Source organism: Neomonachus schauinslandi, chromosome 12 (assembly GCF_002201575.2).
Source record: "Neomonachus schauinslandi chromosome 12, ASM220157v2, whole genome shotgun sequence".
Classification (NCBI taxonomy): Eukaryota; Metazoa; Chordata; class Mammalia; order Carnivora; family Phocidae; genus Neomonachus; species Neomonachus schauinslandi.
The window spans coordinates 60,366,817-60,389,175 of record NC_058414.1 but is presented as its reverse complement, the minus strand read 5'-3'; the positions used below and the strand labels follow the sequence as shown (position 1 = coordinate 60,389,175).

Genomic DNA, 22,359 nt, shown 5'->3' with positions numbered 1-22,359 from the left:
TTAAGATTTTTATTTATTTATTTATTTGGGGGCGGGGGAGGAGCAGAGGAAGAGGGACAAGTAGACTCCATTCTGAGCACAGAGCCTGATGTGGGGCTTGATCTCACAACCCTGAGATCATGACCTGAGCTGAAATCAAGAGTCGGATACTCAACTGACTGAGCCACCCAGGCACCCTAAGTAAAACAATTTTAAAAAAGAAGAATAAGATGGGAAGAATCTTCCCAATTTTAAGACTGTATAGTATTGGCAAAGGGATAAACACATAGATCAGTGGAACAGAACAGAGAACCCGGAAATAGACCCACACAAAGTTGCAAAGGTAATTTAATGGACGACTGGAGGGAAAATAACCTTTAACAAATGGTCCTGGAGCAGCAACTGGACATCCACAGGCCAACAACAACAAGGAAAGAAAGGAAGAGAGAAAGAAAGAGAGGAAAAGGAAAAGAAAAAGAAAAAATTAACCTTAACTCAAGTCTCCTACAAAATTTAACTTGAAATGGATCGTGGGCTTAAATGTCTGACATAAAACCATAAAACTTTTAGGGAGAAAAAGAAAAATCTTTGAAATCTAGGGCTTGTCAAAGAATTCTTAGACTTAATACAAAAAGCATGATTCATACAAGGAAAAATTGTTAACTGGACTTCATCAAAACTAAACCCTTTGCTCTGTGAAGAATCCTATTAAGAGGATGAAAAGACAAGCTGGGAGTGGAAGAAAATATTTACAAACCACATATCTGACAAAGGGCTGGTATCTAGAATATATAAAGAACTCTCAAAACAATAGTAAAAAAGCAAACAATCCTCTTTGAAAATGAATGAGAGATGTGAAGAGACATTTCACCCAAGAGGTGATAGCAGATGGCAAATAAAGCACATGGAAAGATGTCCAAATCATTAGCAAATTAAAACCACAATGATATATCACTATCACGACACACCTATCAGCATGGCTAAAAACACATTGTGACAGCATCAAATGCTGATAAGGATGCTATGAAACTGGATCACTCATACATTGCTGCTGGGAATGGAAAATGATACATCCACTCTGGAAAACAACTGGGCAGTTTCTTGAGAAACTAAACATGTTGGGGCACCTGGATGGCTCAGTCATTTGAGCATTGGACTCTTGGTTTCGGGTTAGGTCATGATCTTGAGATGGAACCCTGCATGGGGGGGGCGGGGGGGGGTCTGTGCTCAGCAGGGAGTCAGCTTGAAGATTCTCTCCCTCTGCCCCTCCCCCTACTCTCTCTCTCTCTCTTTCTCAAATAAATAAATCTTAAAAGAAAAAAGAGAAACTAAATATGTGGGGCGCCTGGATGACTCAGTCAGTTGAATGTCTGACTTTTGGGGATTTTGTTCTTTTTTTTTTTTTAAAGATTTTATTTATTTGAAAGAGACTGAGAGAGAGCGTGAGCAGGGGGAGGGGGAGGAGCAGAGGGAGAATCAGACACTCTGCTGAGCAAGGAGCGTGACAAGGGGATCAATCCCAGGACCCCAGGATCATGACCTGAGCCAAAGGCAGTCGCTTAACCAACTGAGCCACCAGGTGCCCCTCGACTTTTGGTTTTGGCTCAGGTCATGATCTCAGGGTTGGGAGATGGAGCTCTGTGGGGCTGCACACTGGGCATGGAGTCTGCTTAAGATTCCCTCTCTCCCTCTCCCCCTACCCCTCCCCCAGCTCTCTCGCTGTCTTAAAAAAAAAAAAAGAAGAAGCTAAACATGTAACTACAATACAACCCAGCAGTTGCACTCCTGGGCGCTTGTTATGTTCACATATAAACCTGTAGATGAATGTCTACAGCAGCTTTATTCATAATAGCCCCAAACTGGAAAAACCCAGATGTCCTTCAACATGGGGAATGGTTAAACTGTGGTAAATCTATGTGGTAATGCAATGGAATATTACTCAACAATAAAAGGGAAAGGACTATTGATACATGCCATGACCTTGAATATCCGGGGAATTATGCTGAGTAAACAAAACCAATCCCCAAATGTTACATACTGTATGCTTCTATTTATATAACATTCTTGAAATGACAAATTATAGAAATGGGGAACAGATTAGTGGTTGCCAGTGAATAAAGGGGAAGCAGTGTGGTATGAAAGGGTGACATGAGGGATCTTTGTAATGATGGAAATGTTCTGTATCTTGACTGTGTCAGTGCCAACACCCTGGTTGTGATCTTGCACTGTGGTTCTGGAATATGTTACCACTGGGAGAAATTGGGTTACGGGTGAATGGATCTGTCTGCATTATTCCAGCTGCATGTGAATTTGTAATTATCTCAAAGAGTTTAATGAAAAACAAAATAACTATGTATTTTTTAAAGTGATAGAATTAGCAAACAACAGACTATTAAAAATGACCAAGAATGGGACGCCTGGGTGGCTCAGTCGTTAAGTGTCTGCCTTCGGCTCAGGTCATGATCCCAGGGTCCTGGGATCGAGCCCCGCATCAGGCTCCCTGCTCTGCGGGAAGCCTGCTTCTCCCTCTCCCACTCCCCCTGCTTGTGTTCCCTCTCTCTCTGTGTCTCTCTCTGTCAAATAAATAAATAAAATCTTTTTAAAAAAATGACCAAGAAAACTGGAAATAGAACCAAAATGCTATATATATTGTTAAAATTAAGAACTTAAGTGGATGGTGTATTGTTTCCTAGTGCTGCTATAACAAGTTACCACAAATTTAGTGGCTTAAAACAACACAAATTTATTTTCTGACATTTCTGGAGGTCAGAAGTCTGAAATTGGTCTCACTGTGCTAAAATCAAAGTGTCAGCAAGACTGTTCCTTTGGAGGCTCTATGGAAGAATCCATTTTGTTGGCTTTTCATCTTCTAGAAACCCCCTTAGTCCTTGGCTCAGAACCCCATTCCTCCATCTTCAAAGCCAGCAACATCAGGCCAAATTCTTCTCTGCTTACCATCTCTTTGATTCTCCTTTTTCTGCCTCCCTCTTCCGCTTATAAGGACCCTTATGACTACACTGGGCTCACCAGGATAATCCACCATAATTTTCCCATCTTAAGGTTAGCTGATTAGTATCCTCAATTCCATCTGCCACCTTAATTCTGCTTTGCGGTATTCACAGTTCCCAGGTATAGGCCATAGACATCAGGGGACCCGGGGGAAGGGTATTACTCTGCCTACCACAGATGCCTTAAAAAGCAGATTCAAATATTTGCAAAATAATTGATGAATGGAATGACAGAAATGAAGAGGTTACTCAGAAGGCAGCCAGAGAAATAGGATATGGAAAATAGGAGAGTTTAAAAGCCGTGGAAGATAAAATTCAGAATCCTAGAAGGAAAGAGAATTTTTCTAATTTTTCTACCAGAGGTTAATATAAGGGTAAACTGAAAGAATTAGTATCTTTTTTGTCTTCGTTTTGGTGTTTACAAGTTGCACTTTGTATCCCATCAAGTTTACATTTGCAAAGTTTTATTTTTGAGTTATGAACGTGTTCTCAGAAGGCAGCCTTTGGTAGGAACTTAAATATTCATGAGCATTTGTGGTCACATGACTGAACGTATTTTAGTGTGAATGACAACTTACAGAATCAGTATGCCTTCTGTAGACCTTCCCCGTTTAAAACGTTTAAAAATATTTTATTGGGGAAATTTATTAAAACTTATTTTATTGGGGAAATCACTGATTAACGTATACAGTATAAAATGTACACTGCCAAGAACAAATTTAAGAACAGGAAGAAAGGCTTGGATTTTAAAAGTATAAATCGAAGTAAATGGTCTGTTGTAAAGTTTGATTACTTTGAGCCACTTCTCATCCAGGCGCACGTGTGCCATTTTAACAAGTTTCACCTTCGCGCCCAGGCTTCGCCTCTGGTTGCAGGATCGGGGGTGGTACTTTTAAGGGGACTGGCTGGGCTCGTGGCCACCGTGGCGCAACTGGCCCGCTGAGTTCGCAGGCGTGAACTTGAGAGCGCCCCTTGAGGTTGCTCGCGGCCACTTTACGCGCGCCGCGTCCCCCGACTTCCAGCGAGCCAGCGGCCGGAGCGCCAACCCCGCCTCGTCCGCCGGGCACCGCCTCCGCCCCTCCGCGCTGCCCGGGAAGGCGAGCGGGCGCGGCCGCCAGTACCCTCCCGGCCAGTTCCCGTTCCGGGCCGGGGCGCGGCTGCTCCTGCTCCGAGCCTCCCGCAGCTGCCAGTGCTGCGAGCTCCCCCGGTCTCGGCGCTCCCCGGGCCTCGGCGCTCCCGGGCCTCGGCGCTCCCGGGCCTCGGCGCTCCCAGTCTCGGCGCTCCCCGGTCTCCGCGCCCCCAGCTCTCGCTCTGGTTCCCAGCTGCTGCGAGGTCTGCGCACGTGGAGCCCAAGTAAGTTCTAGCGACGGGGGATGTACGGGGAAAGAAGTTTCCTAGGGTCCTGGGTGCTGCTAGCGAGGAGGCGCAGAGAGGAGGGATCCTGTTTGTGGGCGGAATGCAAAGCTCCCCTGGAAGAGCTCCTGGTGGGACAAGGAGGATAAATAGAGGAATGCAGAAAAAGTTCAAATGGATGAACTTCAGCCTCTGCGGAATCATTGATCCCTCGTTAGGGGATTTTCTAAATCCTGCCTGCAACTTGGAATGCCCCGTCCGCATCCCAGACCAATTACATCAGAAGGCCTGGGGGTGGGACCCAGGCCTCTATAGCGTTTCAACTCCCCAGGTGATTCCAATGTGCAGCCAGGGTTGGGAACAACCAATGACCAAATAAAGGATGGCTGCCAAGGCAGGTGGAAAGGCAGGCCAGGGACCTTGATGGAGTCCGGCTGCAGACGGATCCCGCTGCACCCAGTGTCCTGCGTGGTCTTGGGGACCCGGCAGCGGGCTTCCCTCCGGCTTTCTGGGCTCCAAAAAGGGGAACGAGGATACGCTTGACAGGGTGAATAGCGTGTTCAGAAGAACCTCCTATATTCACAGTCTTTTGGCCCGTTGTGAAAAACAGAAGGACTGCCGGGTCCTTCTCTTATGATCCCCGATTGGTTCTGCATTCTGGAAAATGACGCCATTGTTGCATTTGACATGAAGTTGGGGGAAACCAGTAAACTCATGGCCTCGACAACTTCTGGGTGATCTGCTTTAAGGGTGAGGCCAGGTGTGTTTGCCACAGGTTGGGTTTGTCCCTCCTTCTAAAAGCCTCCATGTGGGTTATATCATATCCAGCGAAGGGTAACTCTACTGTGAATATCTGAGAGGAGTGGATTTCACAGGATGGACCCTTCCTCGTCCCCCGGGGAGGTGCTGGGAGCAAGTAGCTATAATCCCAGAAGCAGGGCCATTGGACGAGACACATTGTACCACATGTGCAGGGCAGATAAAAAAGGTGGATTTGAAATAAACAACAGCCGGGAGGTAGAAGAAAGGACTTTCAAAGGTTTTAAGAAGATTACATTTAATTTTGGTGGAGTGGAGAAATAAGTTCAGAGCTTTGGAGTCCATCAAACCTGGACCCGAATTCAGATTCTGTCACTTCTGTGATACTGACCATAGGTAAGTTACCTGAAAACTGGGGGTAAAAAATAGTAACTCTGTCCTGGGACTAATATAGTTAAGTGTAGCAAATGCCTGGCAGGGCAGGTGGCACATGGCAGGTGCTCTGTGAGCGGTGGTTATTTGTGTCCGACAGCTGTTTTCTTTCCTTTTTTTTTTTTTAAGTATTGCAAATAAATCACTACCGACAGCTGTTTTCTTAGCACGGCCTTGAAGGGGAGGGGGGTGGTGTTTGTCCAGAAACTGTCTCCCTCAACACTCCATTCCCCAGCTCTTCTCCTGCCCTGCTAAGGGGAGGGTTCCTTCCCCCTTGGGCCTCTGGGTGCTTTGATGTCTGGAATCTCAGGCCACCAGGTTCCCCCACCCGCAGCCCCCAGGGCTAATTGATGACTCTGGAATATAGCTTTACTGCATGTGATGGGAATGAATTTCTTGACAAAAGAAAGCAGTCCTGGGGGCCTGGGTGGCTCAGTCGTTAAGCGTCTGCCTTCGGCTCGGGTCATGGTCCCAGGGCCCTGGGATCGAGTCCTGCATCGGGCTCCCTGCTCCACGGGAAGCCTGCTTCTCCCTCTCCCACTCCCCCTGCTTGTGTTCCCTCTCTCGCTGTGTCTCTCTCTGTCAAATAAATAAATAAAATCTTAGAAAAGAAAGAAAGAAAGCAGTCCTTAATCTTGAGACTTCTCCACCCCGCTGTCACGTAGATAAAAAATGGGCTGCCAAGAAAGCTGGGCTGTCTGTAGGGTCTCAGACACACGCACATGTGGGCATACACACGTGGCTGTCCAGCTGGCAGCGTCCCCAGACAATACCCAGGCTGCTCCTGTTTTGCCTCTGACTCTTGGCCTAGGGACAATGACTCGTGACCAAGAACAGGAATTTGGGGAAGGGGGACCCAGATCCTACGATTGCCAATGCCAACACCCCAGATGAACCTTTCACCCTGGGATCTGCTGTGTGTGTCACTGACTATCAGGATCACTTACGGTAACAGCAACACTGTTTAGACGTCGGTAATATACACAGTGATGTCATGTAAAAATTAAGATCAAGTGTTTTTACAGTATATGTGCAATCGCTGATTTTTGCTTAAACAAGAATATCAAATTCTTGTCTTTTAAAAAAAAAAAAAAGATTATTTGTCAGAGAGAGAGCAAGCACAATCAGAGGGAGCGGCAGGCTCCCCGATGAGCAGGGAGCCTGATGCAGGACTCGATCCCAGGACCCTGGGATCATGACCTGAGCCGAAGGCAGACGTTCAACCAACTGAGCCACCCAGGCATCCCTTCTTGTCTCTTTTTATCTAAAGAAAAGAGTTCAATATTTCTTCAAAATCTAAGACCTAAGCCTAGGATTTGAGGTTTAAGTTACCAGTTTATTTTACGATTTCCTTTTTTGGGAGGATTTTAGGCAAGATGAAATTAGAAAAGCTAAAATTTGTCCTTGTGCTGAATTTTTGTCCTGCAGAAGCTGTAGATACTTTGCACGTTTCTAGAAGTCCTGTTTTCTTTCATCATCTGGGCAAAGTCAATTGTGTCGCATACAAAGGGCCTCCTTCCATCCATCCAAAAGTCTGAATTTGTTGGAAGGAAAAGTCTTTGGTGCATCAAATGCTCATTGAGGGCAAGTGTTTTTTCGAAACTTGCCTCGTATAGTAAGAAGTGAGTAGTCACTGCCATTTCAGTTAATTTATGGTTTTTACCCAGCGCTATAAAGTTTGTCAAAGCAAGACTTCCTGGCTTGAATACTTATTCTTATGTTTTATCTAGAACGGCCACAGACCAAACGGTGGGCTGAGATGATGTCGCAGAGTTGGCCAAGCCAGGCTCGCTACCACCTCTGCCTTTGCCCTTCCCCGGCCTCTGATGCCAGCCGCATCTGGGGGGCTGTCACTCTGAGGGCGTCTTGGCTCTCTAGTGCCCTCACAAAGGGATGAGCTGCTGTAAAGCCAGCAAGGCAGTTTTGTGTTGCACTCCATTAAAATCTGAAGGGTAGTCTAGTAAACTGCCATTTTGGAATTTGTTAAGCTGAGTAGTCCTTTTCCTCTAAATTATAGAAAACTATAAAGGACTAATAAAGATGTCATTGTAAGGGCCCAGGTAATTGCAAAGTGAGCACCAGATTAGCACCAGGTTTTAGTAGGTCATTATTTTATTTTATTTTTAAATTTATTTTATGTAGGCTCCATGCCCAGCGTGGAGCCCAGCATGGGGGCTTGAACTCACAACTCCAAGATCAAGACCCGAGCTAATATCAAGAGTCAGACCTTTAACCGACTGAGCCACCCAGGCACCCCTAGTAAGTGGGTCGATATTTTAATAAAACACAAGAAGTCATGATATTGTTTGTTTCAGGATGTTGGTAGTTGCTGTCTTTATGTGTCTTCATCACTAGGCAGGCATGGGGCAGAAAATAGTTGGGAAGAATGTAGACATTTTCAGAGCCACATGCAACCTGGTAGGACAGTCCTGCATTGCTAGGGAAAATCCTTCCATGGCAGAAGCGCTGTGAGCAGATGATGATTTACTTGAAAAAATATTTGTGTTGTTCTAATTACCAAAAGGTTAATTTGTCTCATGACTAAGAACTCCCTGCTCTTTGTTTTAACACATCCCCCAGTTGCTGCCTGTGACCCCAAACCAAACCTTCTAGAAGGAACTTGGTGAATGCTAGGCTTTTCTCTGGGGATATCCTTACTTTGTTCAGTTCATGACCACGGGCTCTTTCATTGAGATGGAGCCACTCATGGACCCCATTTATAAGGAAGTGTTTTACATTTAATAGGAATTCAGGCACATTGATGGTTTCAAGTAGAGATAGGAGATCTGTAACAAAGACAGGCAGGACAGAAATGGAAAAAACTATGGAATTGGGGTCAGAACTGAGCTCAAGCCCCTACTTTGTTCCTTAACTGTGTGACCTCAGCCAAGATATTTAACCTCTCCAACTCTATGTCCTCCTTTGTCACACAGTTATAAGCATTCTTTCTTTTTTTTTTTTTAAAGATTTTATTTATTTATTTGAGAGAGAGAGAAACAACATGAGAGGGGGGAGGGTCAGAGGGCGAAGCAGACTCCCTGCCAAGCAGGGAGCCCGATGGGGGACTCAATCCAGGGACTCCAGGATCATGACCTGAGCCGAAGGCAGTCGATTAACCAACTGAGCCACTCGGTGCCCAGCATTCTTTCTTTACAGAGTGGTTTTGAGTATTTGATGAGGTAATTGGTGTAAGGTGCTTAGCACACCATCAGGCTTTCAGGAAATGGTAATTATTATGATAATGTTGATGAAGATTGCTTGGGTTGGAGGGCTGGTCTTGCCCTGTCTGAGCTGTGTGGCTTTGGATAAGGTACCTAACACTCCTGAGCCTCAGTGTTCGTATCTGTAAAATAGGGATAACTCTATCTGTGTGGAAGGTTTGATTGGAGGCTTGATGAGATGATGATGCACCTGATCTGGTAGACCCTAAGTAAGAGCAAACACGTAGATTTACTGTGCACAACCCTGATCCAACAACCCTCTGGGCTGGTTATCATTCCGCCCATTTTACAGATGAGACAGCGGAGGCTCAGTGAAATGAAATAACTAGCTCGAAGTCAACAGAGAGTAAACGCTGCACCCAGGATTGCAAGCAGAGCCCTGTTACCGGCCCGAAGCCGAACTCTGGGAGCACCCCTCCCTCTGCTCACCTCCTCCACTTTGCCATGCTCGCCTCCTGTAATCCAGGAGCTCTGTTTCTCACACAGGACCCCAGCTTCCAAAGAATTGTCTGCTTATGGAGTGAAAGTGGGACTCCTTCCCCACCCCAGATTTGCAGCCTTTCAATCTCAACCGTTGCTTCCACTGGCGGAGCTAATATCCACTGGGTGTGGTGGGGTTGGGGGAGTGCTGATACTCACCTGGACTACTGTTCTTAAGAGTGGGTTGTGATGTTTATTTTGAGAAAAATGGCATCTGCGTGCACTGAGATTGTTAGCCTGGGTGTAATAAAACCTACCTTCACCCAGACAGGTGTGCGGGGTACTTGGGGCCACAAAAACCGGGCCTGGAAGTTCCAGGTGGGGCTCAGGTGGGCACAAGAGTAAAGGACACCCCCCTCGAAAATGCAGGGCCCGTTCCAAGTAGATTGCCTTTTCTGAAATTTCTTACTCCTCTCCCCTCTTCTGTACACCTCCGTAGCTTTTGCCTTTTTGGGGAATCAGGCGATCTTCCAAGAGGCCTGAGCTGATGGAGCTGGGCCCAGATAAGCAGATTCTCCATTGAGTGCATTGTGGGTGCTTTCGTCTTTCAGATAATGAGGTGGTAATGGTTTTTCTGGCTTTCCCCTGGGTGCGAAGTGCTTTGCTGGCTCCCCAGCCTGGCGTTGGGGGCTGTTAGAAAGCTCTTCGTAGCTCCTCGTTCCTCCTGGCTCATGGGGCCTTCAAATCTTCAACACATTAATTCAACAAATATTATCAGAAGACCTTGCCAGTGCCAGGAGTCTATGAAACTATCTGGGCTACAGCAGTGAATGAAATAGACCCAGCGCCTGGCCAAAGGGAGTTCACAGGCTCGCGGAGGAGGAAGGGGTGTGACACACCAGTACCCGGGTCTGAACAGTGCTGACTGCTGTAAGCGGACACAGCAGGATCTCTGGAGACAGTATCAGAGCTGGACTCGGATTCCGCAAGTCGGGGATATGCCTTTCCAAGAACGAGCCTTTTCGACTAGGACTCGGGATGAAAAGGAGTTAGAGCATGCCAGACACAGGGAACGGCGTGTTTGAAGGCTCAGAGGTGGGAAAGCATCGGGTGTGTTGGGGAATGTGCAGACAGAGCTAAAGAATGAACCAAACTCAGGCCAAGCAGAGCCTCCTGAGCTGGAAAGGCTTTGGAATTTTACTCTAAAAGGCGATGGGAGGCCTCGAGGAGATCCTCCCTCCCCCACCTTTTCTGTTAGTAATCTATAAGAAAAAGATAATGAGCGACCCCTATTTGTTAAGCTTGATAAAACTTGTCTCAATGTGTGAGACAGTTCTGGAGACAGAAATTACGGTTTTCAATTTCTGGATGAACCAACTAAAGCTCAGAATAAAGTAAAAGCGGGCAGAGCCAGGAATCGGAGCATCAGCTTTGTGGTTCTCTGGGGCCGATGTGTAAATGCGTGTGGGCCTCCTAGGCGCTAGCATCCTTCAGCAGGAGCCTCCGTGGGTGGATGCAGGTGGATTCCAGGCCTTCCTGGCTCCTTGAAACAGGAACAAAAGGCCCTGAAGAACAGAGGCAGTTTGGGAGTGTGGTTGTCAGAGCATCAGGGTGTGCAGGTACAAAATGCTGGGCATCCTGTCCCCCCGGCCAAGGGCAGGGGCATCGGACAGTTTTTTATGCTGTCTGCTCTCCCTCTGGCTTTTGCCCAAAAGCCCTGAAAGAGGTGCTTTCTCCGCCCTGTTCATCAACCGGGGAAATTGCATACACTTAAAAGGCACAGGGTTTGGGGAAAAAAAGAAAATTATTTGGAGCTTTCAGATCACAGAAAAACCCTCCAAACCAGAAGGGGCCGAGACCTCACCACGTCATGCCAGCTTGTTTTGGGGGGTCTGCACTGCCCCCTTTCTCCATACTCCTGTGACGTTTTCATGAGGTCCCAGAGTGAGAGACCATGGCAGGTCAGGTGTATTTCGACTGGTGGGGGACCTGTTCCCTAAAATAGGACATACTGCATGAGGACTCTGGAGGGCCCAGGCCCTGAGTGTTGCTGCCTCTTGGGGGAACTTGGCATCTTCTCAACCTCTCAGCACCCCTCAGGGCCACCCTACACACATCCCAGATACCCTGCGACCAGGCTCCGGGGTAGATTTGTGTCCCAGACCGTTCTGACTGTGGCTGCATGTTCAAGTGGAGTGAGTAAGAAAAGTCTCTAGCTAAGTGTTTTGACCAGTGGTCAGCAGTGTTTATTTACTCAAGGTCAAGTTTCAACTCAAGCCTCTGAGGTGACTAACACATTCTGTTCTTATGGAGTGCCTTTCCTTTGAGAAGCCCCAGACACTTTCTGTGTTGGTTCTCAATGCCATCTCCAGATGTCCTGGGGCTGACGCTTTCTTCCGCCTAAGTACTTGAACCCACTTACAGAGTTCCAGATCTGGGTCTCTGATTCAAGGCTCTGTTGGCTTTTGTTGGCTTTCTTTATTGAGATATTTTTATTCACTGGCCCCTCAGAGATGAATACCAAGCAGGGTGTTTTTGGAACTTTGTTTTTCAAAGCCTGGAGAACACCAGGAAAATATCAATCAACAATCGCACATCAGCCCCTTAAGGCATCGTGGGGGGCATTGTCACAAAGCAGAGGTGATTTTGTGCCGAGAGCATGCACAGACAATGCCCTGGAAGTTGAGAGCTGAGCTCTGGTTGAACTTTTTAAGGCAGCAGCTAATATAAATGCCTTCGAGCAATAGCAAGTACTGGTGCCTGCAAATCTGAATTTATCCACCGATAAGCTTAGCAAGTGACCTCCCCTAAGTGAGTGTGTGAACTCTGGAAATCCACATATTCGTTCAATGCATGTTAAGGAAGCACCTGCTCTAAGCAGGGCATTGTGCCGGATGCATTCATTCAATTTTTTATCTAGCAGCCTCTATGTTCTGGAGAGATGGTGACTAACCAGATAGACACCATCCCTCATAGTCAGATGCCGGGCCTCGAGGGGGAACCAGACTGAAGTCCTAGCCTAGTCTCCCTTCTTGACTGTGATAAGTGCTTACGGTGGGACCAGTGCTGTTCTAAACACTGTGTGTATATTCACTCACTGAACCCTCACAGTGGTCTTAGGCGGTAGGTGCTAGTATTATCTGCATTTTGCAGGTAAGAACACTGAAGCGCAGAAGGGTGGTATGGTGTTTATCCAAATCACACAGCTCGTGACTGGAATCAGATAAGCTGGTTTTAGAGTCTTGGCCCTTCACTGCCACCATCAATCAATATGAAGGGAGAGGTCAGGGAAGAAAAATGTAAAGTACCTGTCCTCTGAGAGAAATGGGAACAAAGTACTGTGGGAGTTCCCAGCAGTGAGAGCGGGGCTGAGGGGAGGAACAGGGTGAGGGGGCCCCACCCTTCCCCATTGGGACAGGTGTCAGTCCCTGCTGGGGAGTGGGGGAGGGGGGGAATGTGCTGCTGCCGCCCAGGCAGCTCTTCGAAGCAGAAGTAAACCAAAGAAGGATTTGCCTCAGTGCCAGAAGACCTGGGTTCTGGTTCTGGTTGACCCACTCTGCCCTGGGCCTCAGTTTCCTCATCTCTAAAATGGGGACATTGAACAACATTCTGTTCCACCCTGGAAGTCTGTGGTTCCAGCAGATAAGCGAGGGGCTGGCTCTGCATGCATTCTCCACAGGGTTTCTTGACCAGAAGGTTTGACTCTGAGGGATGTGGAGTCAGACATTGACTTCCCAGAAGGTCCCGGCAGTGTGACGGGATGTCTGCGTTTCATCAGCGTCCAGCCCGTCCTGAGTGCTTACATCAGCTGGGGCTGCATTCCTTCCTTTGTAGGCAGGGGGGCGGAGTCTGCATCTGGAGTCCTGTGGCACTTTCCCAAGAAAAGAAGATAGAAACTCAGATAGATGGAAGGGTTCTCCAGGGCCGATGTGTAAATGCGTGTGGGGGAGGCGGAGCAGGAGGAAGAGAGAGGAGATTATGAGAGACTGACTGATTTCTGTATCTGCTTTGAAATTCTGAGGGATTAAGGGCTTTCAGATACTTAAAGTAAATGAGTGTTAATGGAGCTCAAAAGCTTCAAATAATAATTGTAGCCTCATCCATCTGCTAAATTTTCTCCAGAGGGAACTGTCAGTAGTTTTCTGGTATGACAGAGGCATACAGGAGTCGGCTTGTTTTCCAGGATAAGAAACTAAAAAGAAAGAAGAAAAGTGAAAAGAAATAACAACAAACCCGAGAGAGAAAGAGAGAGAGAAGGAGAGAGAGAGAGAAAGAGATGTAGATCTCTTAAAGAACGGCAGCTTGTGTTTATCTAATGTCAGGGGCCTGGGACCATGATTGAACTAATGTTTTTGTGGATTATACAGCAGGGAAAGTGGGAGCCAATTTGAGTTGACCCATTGCATGTATTCTCTGCACAGCTCCGCCGATATAGTGTGGAAATATGCTGGGCATTAGCTTTCGGTGAGATTGCCGTTGGGATGGGTTGGTCCACCCACTTGTTGGGCACCTTGAGTATCCAGGTTCTTCAAGTCAACAAACACAGTATCATCTTCATCGTTTTAAAACTGGTCTGAGGAAGCTGTGGATCATATTCACCAAAATGAATCTTATTCAAGAGAGGAGAGATCTCCTTGAGGAGAATCCAGATATGACCCTCAGTGCTCATGGGTGTGGGGGGTTCAAGTTTTGCTGGGATTTACCATCAGGTTGGCAGGCTCTATTCTAGTTGATGTTTTACAATCCGGGTAATATCTCTGAAGTAGGCAGGGAATGGTGGCTTTATTGAACTCATCTTGAATCTGAATTCAGTAAATAACTACCAATTGTCTATTATCTGATGTCTGATCGATTTCTGTCATCCAGGTCTGTGGGAGTGAGAGTGTTTTAGAAACCCATATTGTGCATGGCAACTTGGGGCTTTGCCAGACATACTGTTTGCTGGTTAGACCTTCATGACTGGAAAGAGGAAAGAATCTAAAACGGTTTCTTTGGTAATGATACCTTTTGGGTGGGGAGCAGATATTGGGTGGAAAAATGTGAGGTCCTTTGGGCATCATCCATCAAAATGAAAACATCACTCGGGGTCAGAACGTTCCACAGAAAGCAGTTGAGCTGATATTGTTTTAAACTGTGCAGAGGTTTGTGCTACATGAAAGGAAGGGAAAAACAGGGCACCTGGGTGGCTCAGTTGGTTAAGCGACTGCCTTCGGCTCGGGTCATGATCCTGGAGTCCCGGGATGGAGTCCCGCATCGGGCTCCCCGCTCAGCAGGGGGTCTGCTTCTCCCTCTGACCCTCTTCCCTCTCGTGCTCTCTGTCTCTCATTCTCTCTCTCAAATAAATAAATAAAATCTTTAAAAAAAAAGGGGGGGGAAGGGAAAAATACAAAGGGAAATGAAGTATTTAGTAATCATGGAGCATTTCTTCAATAAGATACTGCTTGAGGTCCTAAGATGGAAAAAAATCTACGCGAAAGTCAGTTTTGTTGATTCTTTTGCTCTGTAATTTTTGTGTGAGGATTGATATTTTCAGTTGAGATTCCTTGTTTCAAACCAGACTTAGTGGCAATACCCTGAGAGGACAGCCTCCTACTAAATTGAAGACAAAATAAACCTGTTGCCACCCACAAACCTGTCAGCTTGACTGTGATATTTCACCAAACCAGAAGGAGCATTTCATTTATTTAGAGGTGTGCAGAAAGAGTCGTAGCAGCCCATCTGCGTTTGTTTTGTTTTAACGAAGCATCATTTCGTTTAATGGGGATGGGGCCTTTTTGTGTAGGGGGGTGGGTTTTTGAGTTGAAAGTCAGAGTTCCTTAGGACAAAGTGATTGCTGAGAATGTTTCACTGACCTGTCTCAAAACGGCCTAAGATGCCCTGATGATTAAAAAGGTTCTAAAGTGGGGCTCCTGGGCGGCTTAGTCAGTTAAGCATCTGCCTCTTGGTTTCAGCTCAGGTCGTGAGCTCAGGGTTATGGGGTCAGGCCCCATGCTCAGCTTGGAGTCGGCTTGGGTTTCTCTCTCTCCCTCTCCCTCTGCCCCTCCCCACCACATGCGTGCATGCTCTCTCTCTCTCTCGCTCTCTCTCTAAAATAAATAAGTAAATCTTTAAAAAAAAATAAGAAGGCTCTAAAGTAACTTTAAATGATGCAAGTATATATTCTTTTTCTGAAAAGTTAAAACATTACCAATAAAAATACTGAGCAATCCTGGTGTCCTCGTTCCCTGTCCAGAAGTGATCTCTATTCTCGTAGAGTGTGTTGTCTTCCAGATATTTTTCTTTGCATTTATGTTTACAGATGTATGCTTGTAGAAAATATATAGTGTTTTGTGTGTTTCTAGGGTAGGCGATATGGGCAGGTTATATAAATGTTATACTCCGTATTTCTTTCAGCAACTTGCATTTCTCAAGTGACGCCGTGTCTTGAAGGTCTTTCTCTGTCCGTACATATGGCTCCGTCATGTTCCTTTTCATCACTGGTGATGGTTCGTACCCAGCCATCCTGACAGTCGTGGTGGTGGCCGGGGCTGAGGTGCAGCAATTCTGGGGCAGGTAGTGGAATGACAGGATGTGGGACCAGCAGGCAGATGCGGCTGCCCCAGCCCCAGTCAGGAGTGTGTGCCTTTTTCCCTTTTTTAATATATTAGTATTTTTTTAATAGGTGACTGTAAGCCAGAGGTAAGCAGAGAATGGTGTTTTATTTTAACTTAACTCTTAACTCAATAAATAGAGTCAATTTTATGGTACCTGAAAAACCATTGTAGCGGCTTATCTTTACTCCAGGTGGTCCTTTAATGTCATGGGGTTGTGTCTTAGAGAAACTGCCGTCTTGTGAAGCAAGGGTGAGGGCTGTGCTGTGCCTCCTGCCCGGCCTCCAGCCGGCTGTCTGGCCTGTGGCAACTCACGTCACCCCTCTGGGCCTCAGTTTCCTAACGTGCTTAATGCTTTTCTTGCCCAAAAGCATGGTATCTGTCAGGCTGGGCTCGGTTACAGATAATCCCCAAATCCCAGCAGCTCAAACAACAGAGGTCCGGGTCTTGCCCGCACTGCACTGTGCCCATCACAACCTGGCAGGAGGCAGTCCTCACTGCCCTGACTTGGCCCGGGCGGGTGAAGCAGCCGCCATCTTGAAGGAGCTGGTCAGAGAGCCGGAGGAAGAGGAGTTGCATGCTCTGCCGACTGAGCCAGCCAGGCACCCCGTTAGTCCACACTATTTAATGAGCCACCCACTTCCATCACTGCTGTTCTGTAAGGAAGCAGGAGGAGAGTCCGAGAGACTGTCCCATGGTCAGTTAAGTCATATCCCATATGCTGATTCTCTCTAATGTATAAAACCATTGCCCTTTTTTGTTTCCTGTAGCCTCCCAAGTTTCCAGAGAGCAGCAGCCTGTTTGGGAAACTCACATTTCGAGAAATGAACAGAACTTGGCAGCAGGGGGACAGGGGAGGGTGGTGGCAGGTGGCGACGGGGTCGGTGTAAGTGCAGAGGTTCAGAGCCCTGGCCAGATTCCGTAGCACCTGATGCCAGCAAAGCTGGCTTTGATTTTGCTCGTGTTTGTATTTTTTTTACAGTCTCCATGTGGCAAGTGTCCGCAGCAGAAATGCTTGAAGAATGGCCTGACTCCACTGGAGCTCCCTGTTGAGAGCACTCTGGGTCGTAACTCTAAGTTGACCTCTGCTGCATTGTTAAAGAATGTTTGAGGGAATAGACCTCAGCTCTGTTAGGGATCTTACTTGGTGTTGCGACACCAATTTGTGGAAAGCTGTGTCATTTATTCTGAAATCTCTTATCTTTCAGGCCCACGATGAATGATGATTGCCAGCAACTGGGTGTCTAGGAAAGAGTGAAATCATGAGGCCAGCGTAGATGACGGGAAATGATTTTCTTGTGGTTTCTGTTCTTGATCTAGGCCGTGTCAGTAGGGATGGAAGCCAAATTCTGTCTACTCGTTCTGGGAGTTGACATTCACAGTTATACTGTGGGCCAGGTGACCTCTGCACCCCGGCTTTGCTGGGTGATTCTGCGCAGAGCGGACGTGTTTGCCAGCATCTAACTGACCATCTCACTCAGAGATAACCCTGAGGCTCTCTCTGTTCAGAGAGGTTTATTATAAAGATGCACAGGATAAGGGGTGGCACTTCTGGGGGCCCGAGGAGACTGTGTCGCTCAGCAGTGGGCCGCTTGGACCAAGCACTCGTGTGCTGGGGGTTACTGGGACTCCGTGTGTCTCATGTTCCAACTCCTAAGGGACAGGGGCTCTAAGCACTTGTCCCGGTCACCTGCCGCCGGAAGCCCAGGGGGAGCCGCAGGCTGGCACTCTGGCTTCATTGCTCATTTGGTGTGCTCACCGCACTTGAAATCTGTTGTTCTGTCCCATCTGTCCTGCCGGATTATAAACTCTGTGACTTTGGGAAGATCGTTAACCTCATGGGCCTCAGATTGCTCATTTGTAAGTCGGTGGTAACAATGACCTCTGCCACCTAGTGTTGTCCTAAGAATTGAGTGAGATAATAGAGAAGATTAAATCAGGTGATCATTACCGAGTAGTTACTCGGTGCCTGGTCTAGACACTTTGAATATGAACTCAGTCCTCACAGCAACACTTTGAGGCGGGGACTGTCCCTGTGAGGAAACCGAGTCACAGAGAGGCTGGCTGGCACCAGAGACCACCTCTAAGCCCTGCGTTACTGTATGTGCGTGGAAAGCATTAGCTGGATGCTGGGCCCCCGGTAAACGGCTTACTCAGTGTTGGTGATGGTCCTTCTGTGTCCTGCTGGGGCCCCCACGCAGTGCAGGGCTTGACACCGGACCTCTGGAGAGGACGCGGGAGGCCGGCATCCTGGAGTCTTCCCGGCGCCCCTCCCCCGCCCGGTCCCCGGGGGCCCTTCCGCGGGTCCCGTGGGTGATAGCAGGTTGTCCTGGCGACTGGCCGCAGATGGGAGCATCTGGGTTTGCTGAGGTGGTTCAGGCAGGCAGGCCGGCCCAGGCCAGGGTGGGTGTTACTACTACTGAGTGTCATCTTTGATCCTCCAGTTTGGCACGTGGAATGTCTCGGTTATGGGGCTTTGAAAGGTCAGGGTGGCAGGTGGCTCTTACTTTCCTTTATAAAATAAAAACCCAGTAAGTGGGTGGGAGGATGGGTTAGCCTGGTGGTGGGTATTGAGGAGGGCACATTCTGCATGGAGCACTGGGTGTTATGCACAAACAATGAATCATGGAACACTACATCTAAAACTAATGATGTAATGTATGGGGATTAACATAAGAATAAAAAAATTAAAAAAATAAAAAACCCCAGTAAGTAAAGCGTCTGTCAGAAACTAGCTTCTGCAGCTTGAAAGCGGGCCTTGGTGGTTACCTAGAAACACACAATAATGGTAAAGGTACAGCAGCCGTATACAGTGTGATGCCAGCAGAAGACCAGTGTAGGCCTACCTGCACCCGAGAAAAGCAGAAAGGGAACGTTCCAGAATGGTAACAGTGGTGTAGGTGATTTGGGGTTTTCTCTCTCTCTCTCTTTTTTCTTTTTGCATTTCCCGAAGTTTCCACGGTGAGCAGATAAATTGCTTTTATACTTGGGGAAAGTTATTAAAACATAAAAAGGAACATCTATGGAGATGAACATCGTTATAAAGTGCTTTTTATCTTAGCATCTTGGTTACAAAGAATGCACATTGACTTTCAGGGTCCCTGGGGATAGTAGAGAAGGAAGAAAGCAGCAGCACTGGGCAAAATCCCTCTTTAGAAAGTGAAAGTGAGTGTGGGGGAAGGGCCTCCCCAAGGCTCGGGGACTGAAAGGCAGCAGGTCTGCGCAGGAGGCCCGGTTGCTCTGTCCCCAGGTGGGACTCCTTTCTCAGTGAATCCTTCCCCGACGTGCCCCTGTGACCTCCCCACAGGCATTCTGACCGTGGGTCAGCCGCAGCGCCCCGCTAAGTCCCCCGGGCCTCCCCGGCCTCCCCCAGACTTCTGGCTAAGGCAGACCTCCCTCCATTCTGGGGTGCCAAGTTCACCTCAGGCGGAAGTCTTTGCTCTGTTTCCCCCATTCTTCGGGTATTTTGTTTTCCTTGCATTTGGTGCCGCTAGGTTTCTGTTGATGATGTCGTCTCTCTTGTCTGTGAGCCCCCTGCCGGCAGGGGGACAATGGCCTTTATGCCTGAGGAGTGTAAACGAGCTAAGGAATGACCCTGAGGTCTCCGCTCTCGGGCAGGCCTGCTCGCCTTCACCGCGCTCTTCAGCTGGGAGGGCGCCCCAGCTGAGCCGTTTGCAGAAGCACTGCCTTGCAGTAATGCTCTCTGGAAGAGTGGCTTCATAGAACTCCTCACCTGCTGCCCCTCCAGCTTCTCTTGGCCACTGGCCGGCAAAGGACAGTGCGGGGGCAGCCGGAGAACACAGGGACCTGCAGTGACCATGTGCTGGTTCTAAAGAAATTCCTGATCTTAGAGGAAAAACTCTCAGTTTTGCACCATGGAATGTGACGTTCGCTGCGGGTTTTTGACATATGGCCTTTAGTATGTTGACATACATTCCCTTTAAACCCGCTTTGTTGAGAGAATTTTTGTTTGTTTTTTTTTTCTGAGAGCGAGAGGGAGAGAACAGGGGTGGCGGAGGGGCAGAGGGAGAGGGAGGGAGAGAATCCTAAGCAGGCTCCACGCTGGGTGTGGAGCCAGATGCGGGGCTCCATCTCACGACTCTGAGATCATGACCTGAGCTGAAACCAAGAGTTGGACGCTTAACCGATTGAGCCACCCAGAAACCCTTGTTTTTCTTTTTTTTTTCCCTTTAAGATTTTATTTATTTATTTGAGAGAGATATAGTGAGAGAGGGAGAGCACAAGGAGGGGCAGAAGGAGGGGGAGAAGCAGACTCCCCGCTGAGCAGGGAGCCCGATGCAGGGCTGGATCCCAGGACGCTGGGATCATGACCTGAGCCGAGGTAGATGCTTAACTGACTGAGCCACCCAGCCACCCCTGTTTTTCTTCTCTAATCTAATCTAATCTAATCTTTTAAAAATAAATAAATAAATAAATAAAAAATTTAAAAAATCAAGCACAAAATTGTCAGAACCTCTGAATCTTTTCAGAAGGCAGATTTCTAGAACAGGAAATATTTGCAGAAGGCAGATTTCTAGAATGAGAAGTTACTAAATCGAACTTTTCACAGGCTCCTGATACATACTATTAAATGGGTTCCCAGATGGTCTCCACCAGGATACATTCTTACCCACGGTGTCCGAAAGTCCCTGTCTCACTATACTATCAATAGCATTCTTGACAAAAATGCTTTGACAAAAAATCGTTCTTACTTTTAATCTTTTCCGCATACAAAGCTTGAATTTGTTATCTAATAGTTGAAAGGAATTGTATGCTGACTATAGACCAGTAGGTGCCATACTTCTTTCCTTTCTGAGTTCACAGAACTGTCCGTGATCTCACCTCTTTAACTACCTGCCTCAGTGACTTTCTGAGAAATTAATCTGAAAAGCCAATTCAGAGTCCTTCCTGGCGTCAGTCTTTTAGATGGCGGTGGGGACGGGGCAGGAGCTGCGATGTCTTCCTGCCCCGGCTTCTAGTTGTTGCTCTGGGGCTACACCATCCAGCGCAGCAGCCACTGGCCGCAGGTGGCTCTAGAGCACCTGACGTGTGGCTGGTCCAGTTTGAGAGGTGCTGTAAGTGTGAAATGCACACTGGATGTCAGAGCCTTAGTATGAAAAAAATGAATGTAAGACATTTCATTTATTTATTTATTTATATATTTATTTGAGACAGAGAATGAGAGAGAAAGAGAGCAGGAGACGGGGGAAGGTCAGAGGGAGAAGCAGACTCCCCGATGAGCAGGGAGCCCAATGCGGGACTCGATCCCGGGACTCCAGGATTATGACCTGAGCCGAAGGCAGTTGCTTAACCAACTGAGCCACCCAGGCGCCCCAAGACATTTCATTTAATTCTGTGTTGATTACATATTGAAATAAGATATTTAATATATTGGGTTAAAGCATTATGAAAATTAATTTCATTTCTCTTTACTTTTATTACTGTGGTTACTAGAAAACCTTAGATTACACACATGGCTTGAGTTTTATTTCTATTCAACAGTCTGTTCTATAGTCTTACAGAGTTTCTCTCTCCTGTCTCTACTTCTTTTTTCCTTTGAATGCCTGCCCTCTTGTTTTGTTTTCTTCAGAGAAGCTTCCCTGAGCCTTTTTTGGAGGCTCTGCAGACTTTATATTTAGTTTGGAAGATCATATTGCAAGATGGGACCTAGGCACAGATCTCCACAAGGAGCCTAAGGTGGTGGATTGACCCTGGGATTCGGTTACCTGGAAACTAAACCTCTCTGAGGGCAGGTCAGAAAGCCGGAAGAAGAGGAGGGGCTGGGGGTACCATCTAACCCCCCAGCTCCCAAGGGGCTCCCTGCCCACCAATAGGCTCTACCCCCACTTGCCTTTGTCTGAAGAGATGGCTTTAGGTGGTAGACCAGCCCTCCCCTGACCTCTTCTGCTTCATATCTCTCCTTCATCTTCCTCTTTTATTCTGCGATGGGTCTTGTTTTCTGGCCACCTCCATTGGCTTAATGGGGTTTGTTTGGTTGTTTCCTGGCCTTTCCTCACCAGGATCTCCACCTTCAGTCCTCTCTGCTGTACACCACTGCTGCGGGGGAGCTCCAGCCACTGGAGCAGGTCCAGCTCACTAAACTTGACTCTGGCCCAACCTCGCTTTTCCTGTGTGCCTGGACGTGACAACTTGACTATCTTCACTAGCCAGACCCACCTTTTACCAGGTGAAGACCGTAATGGATCCCCTGTGAGGGCCAGGAGATCCCCGGTTCTGTTTGGTATTTCAGTTACCAGATGCCCATGAAGTGAATTTCTCTACAGTGCCCTGGGATATAGATTTGGTCTACCCTTGGATTCTGTTTACCAGGCCAGGTTCAGCCTTCTCTTTCCTCTTCCACCATCCACACCTTAAGTTCCTGCTGAATTGAGCTAATTCCACAAATCTGATTAAATCTCAACCAACCGGGGCTTTGGAAATTGTAGAACAACAGCCTCCTTGCTAGCTGGCTGACATGGGATTTGTTGCTTTGCTTAGGTGGCCGTAAATCAGGGGATGGAAGTTTCTGCCTTGGATAGCAAGAGGAGGAGATGTCTGCGGGCTTACCACGGGCAGGCTGAGGGGCGAAATCACTGA

General features: G+C 47.5%; 1 protein-coding gene across 3 annotated transcripts in view; it reads left to right on the top strand.

The window, feature by feature from the left end:
• Nucleotides 1-4,310: 4,310 nt before the first annotated feature.
• NOD1 (nucleotide binding oligomerization domain containing 1) overlaps nt 4,311-22,359 on the top strand; it is a 61,043-nt gene continuing 42,994 nt past the window's right edge. For 2 of the 3 annotated variants that reach the window (XM_021689694.1, XM_021689691.1), the window contains exon 1: nt 4,311-4,340. The gene's annotated coding sequence lies outside the window, so the exon portion shown is untranslated. Of the gene's footprint in view, nt 4,341-7,753; nt 7,791-22,359 lie in introns of those variants that run through there. The other variant, XM_021689692.1, reaches the window with a different exon arrangement.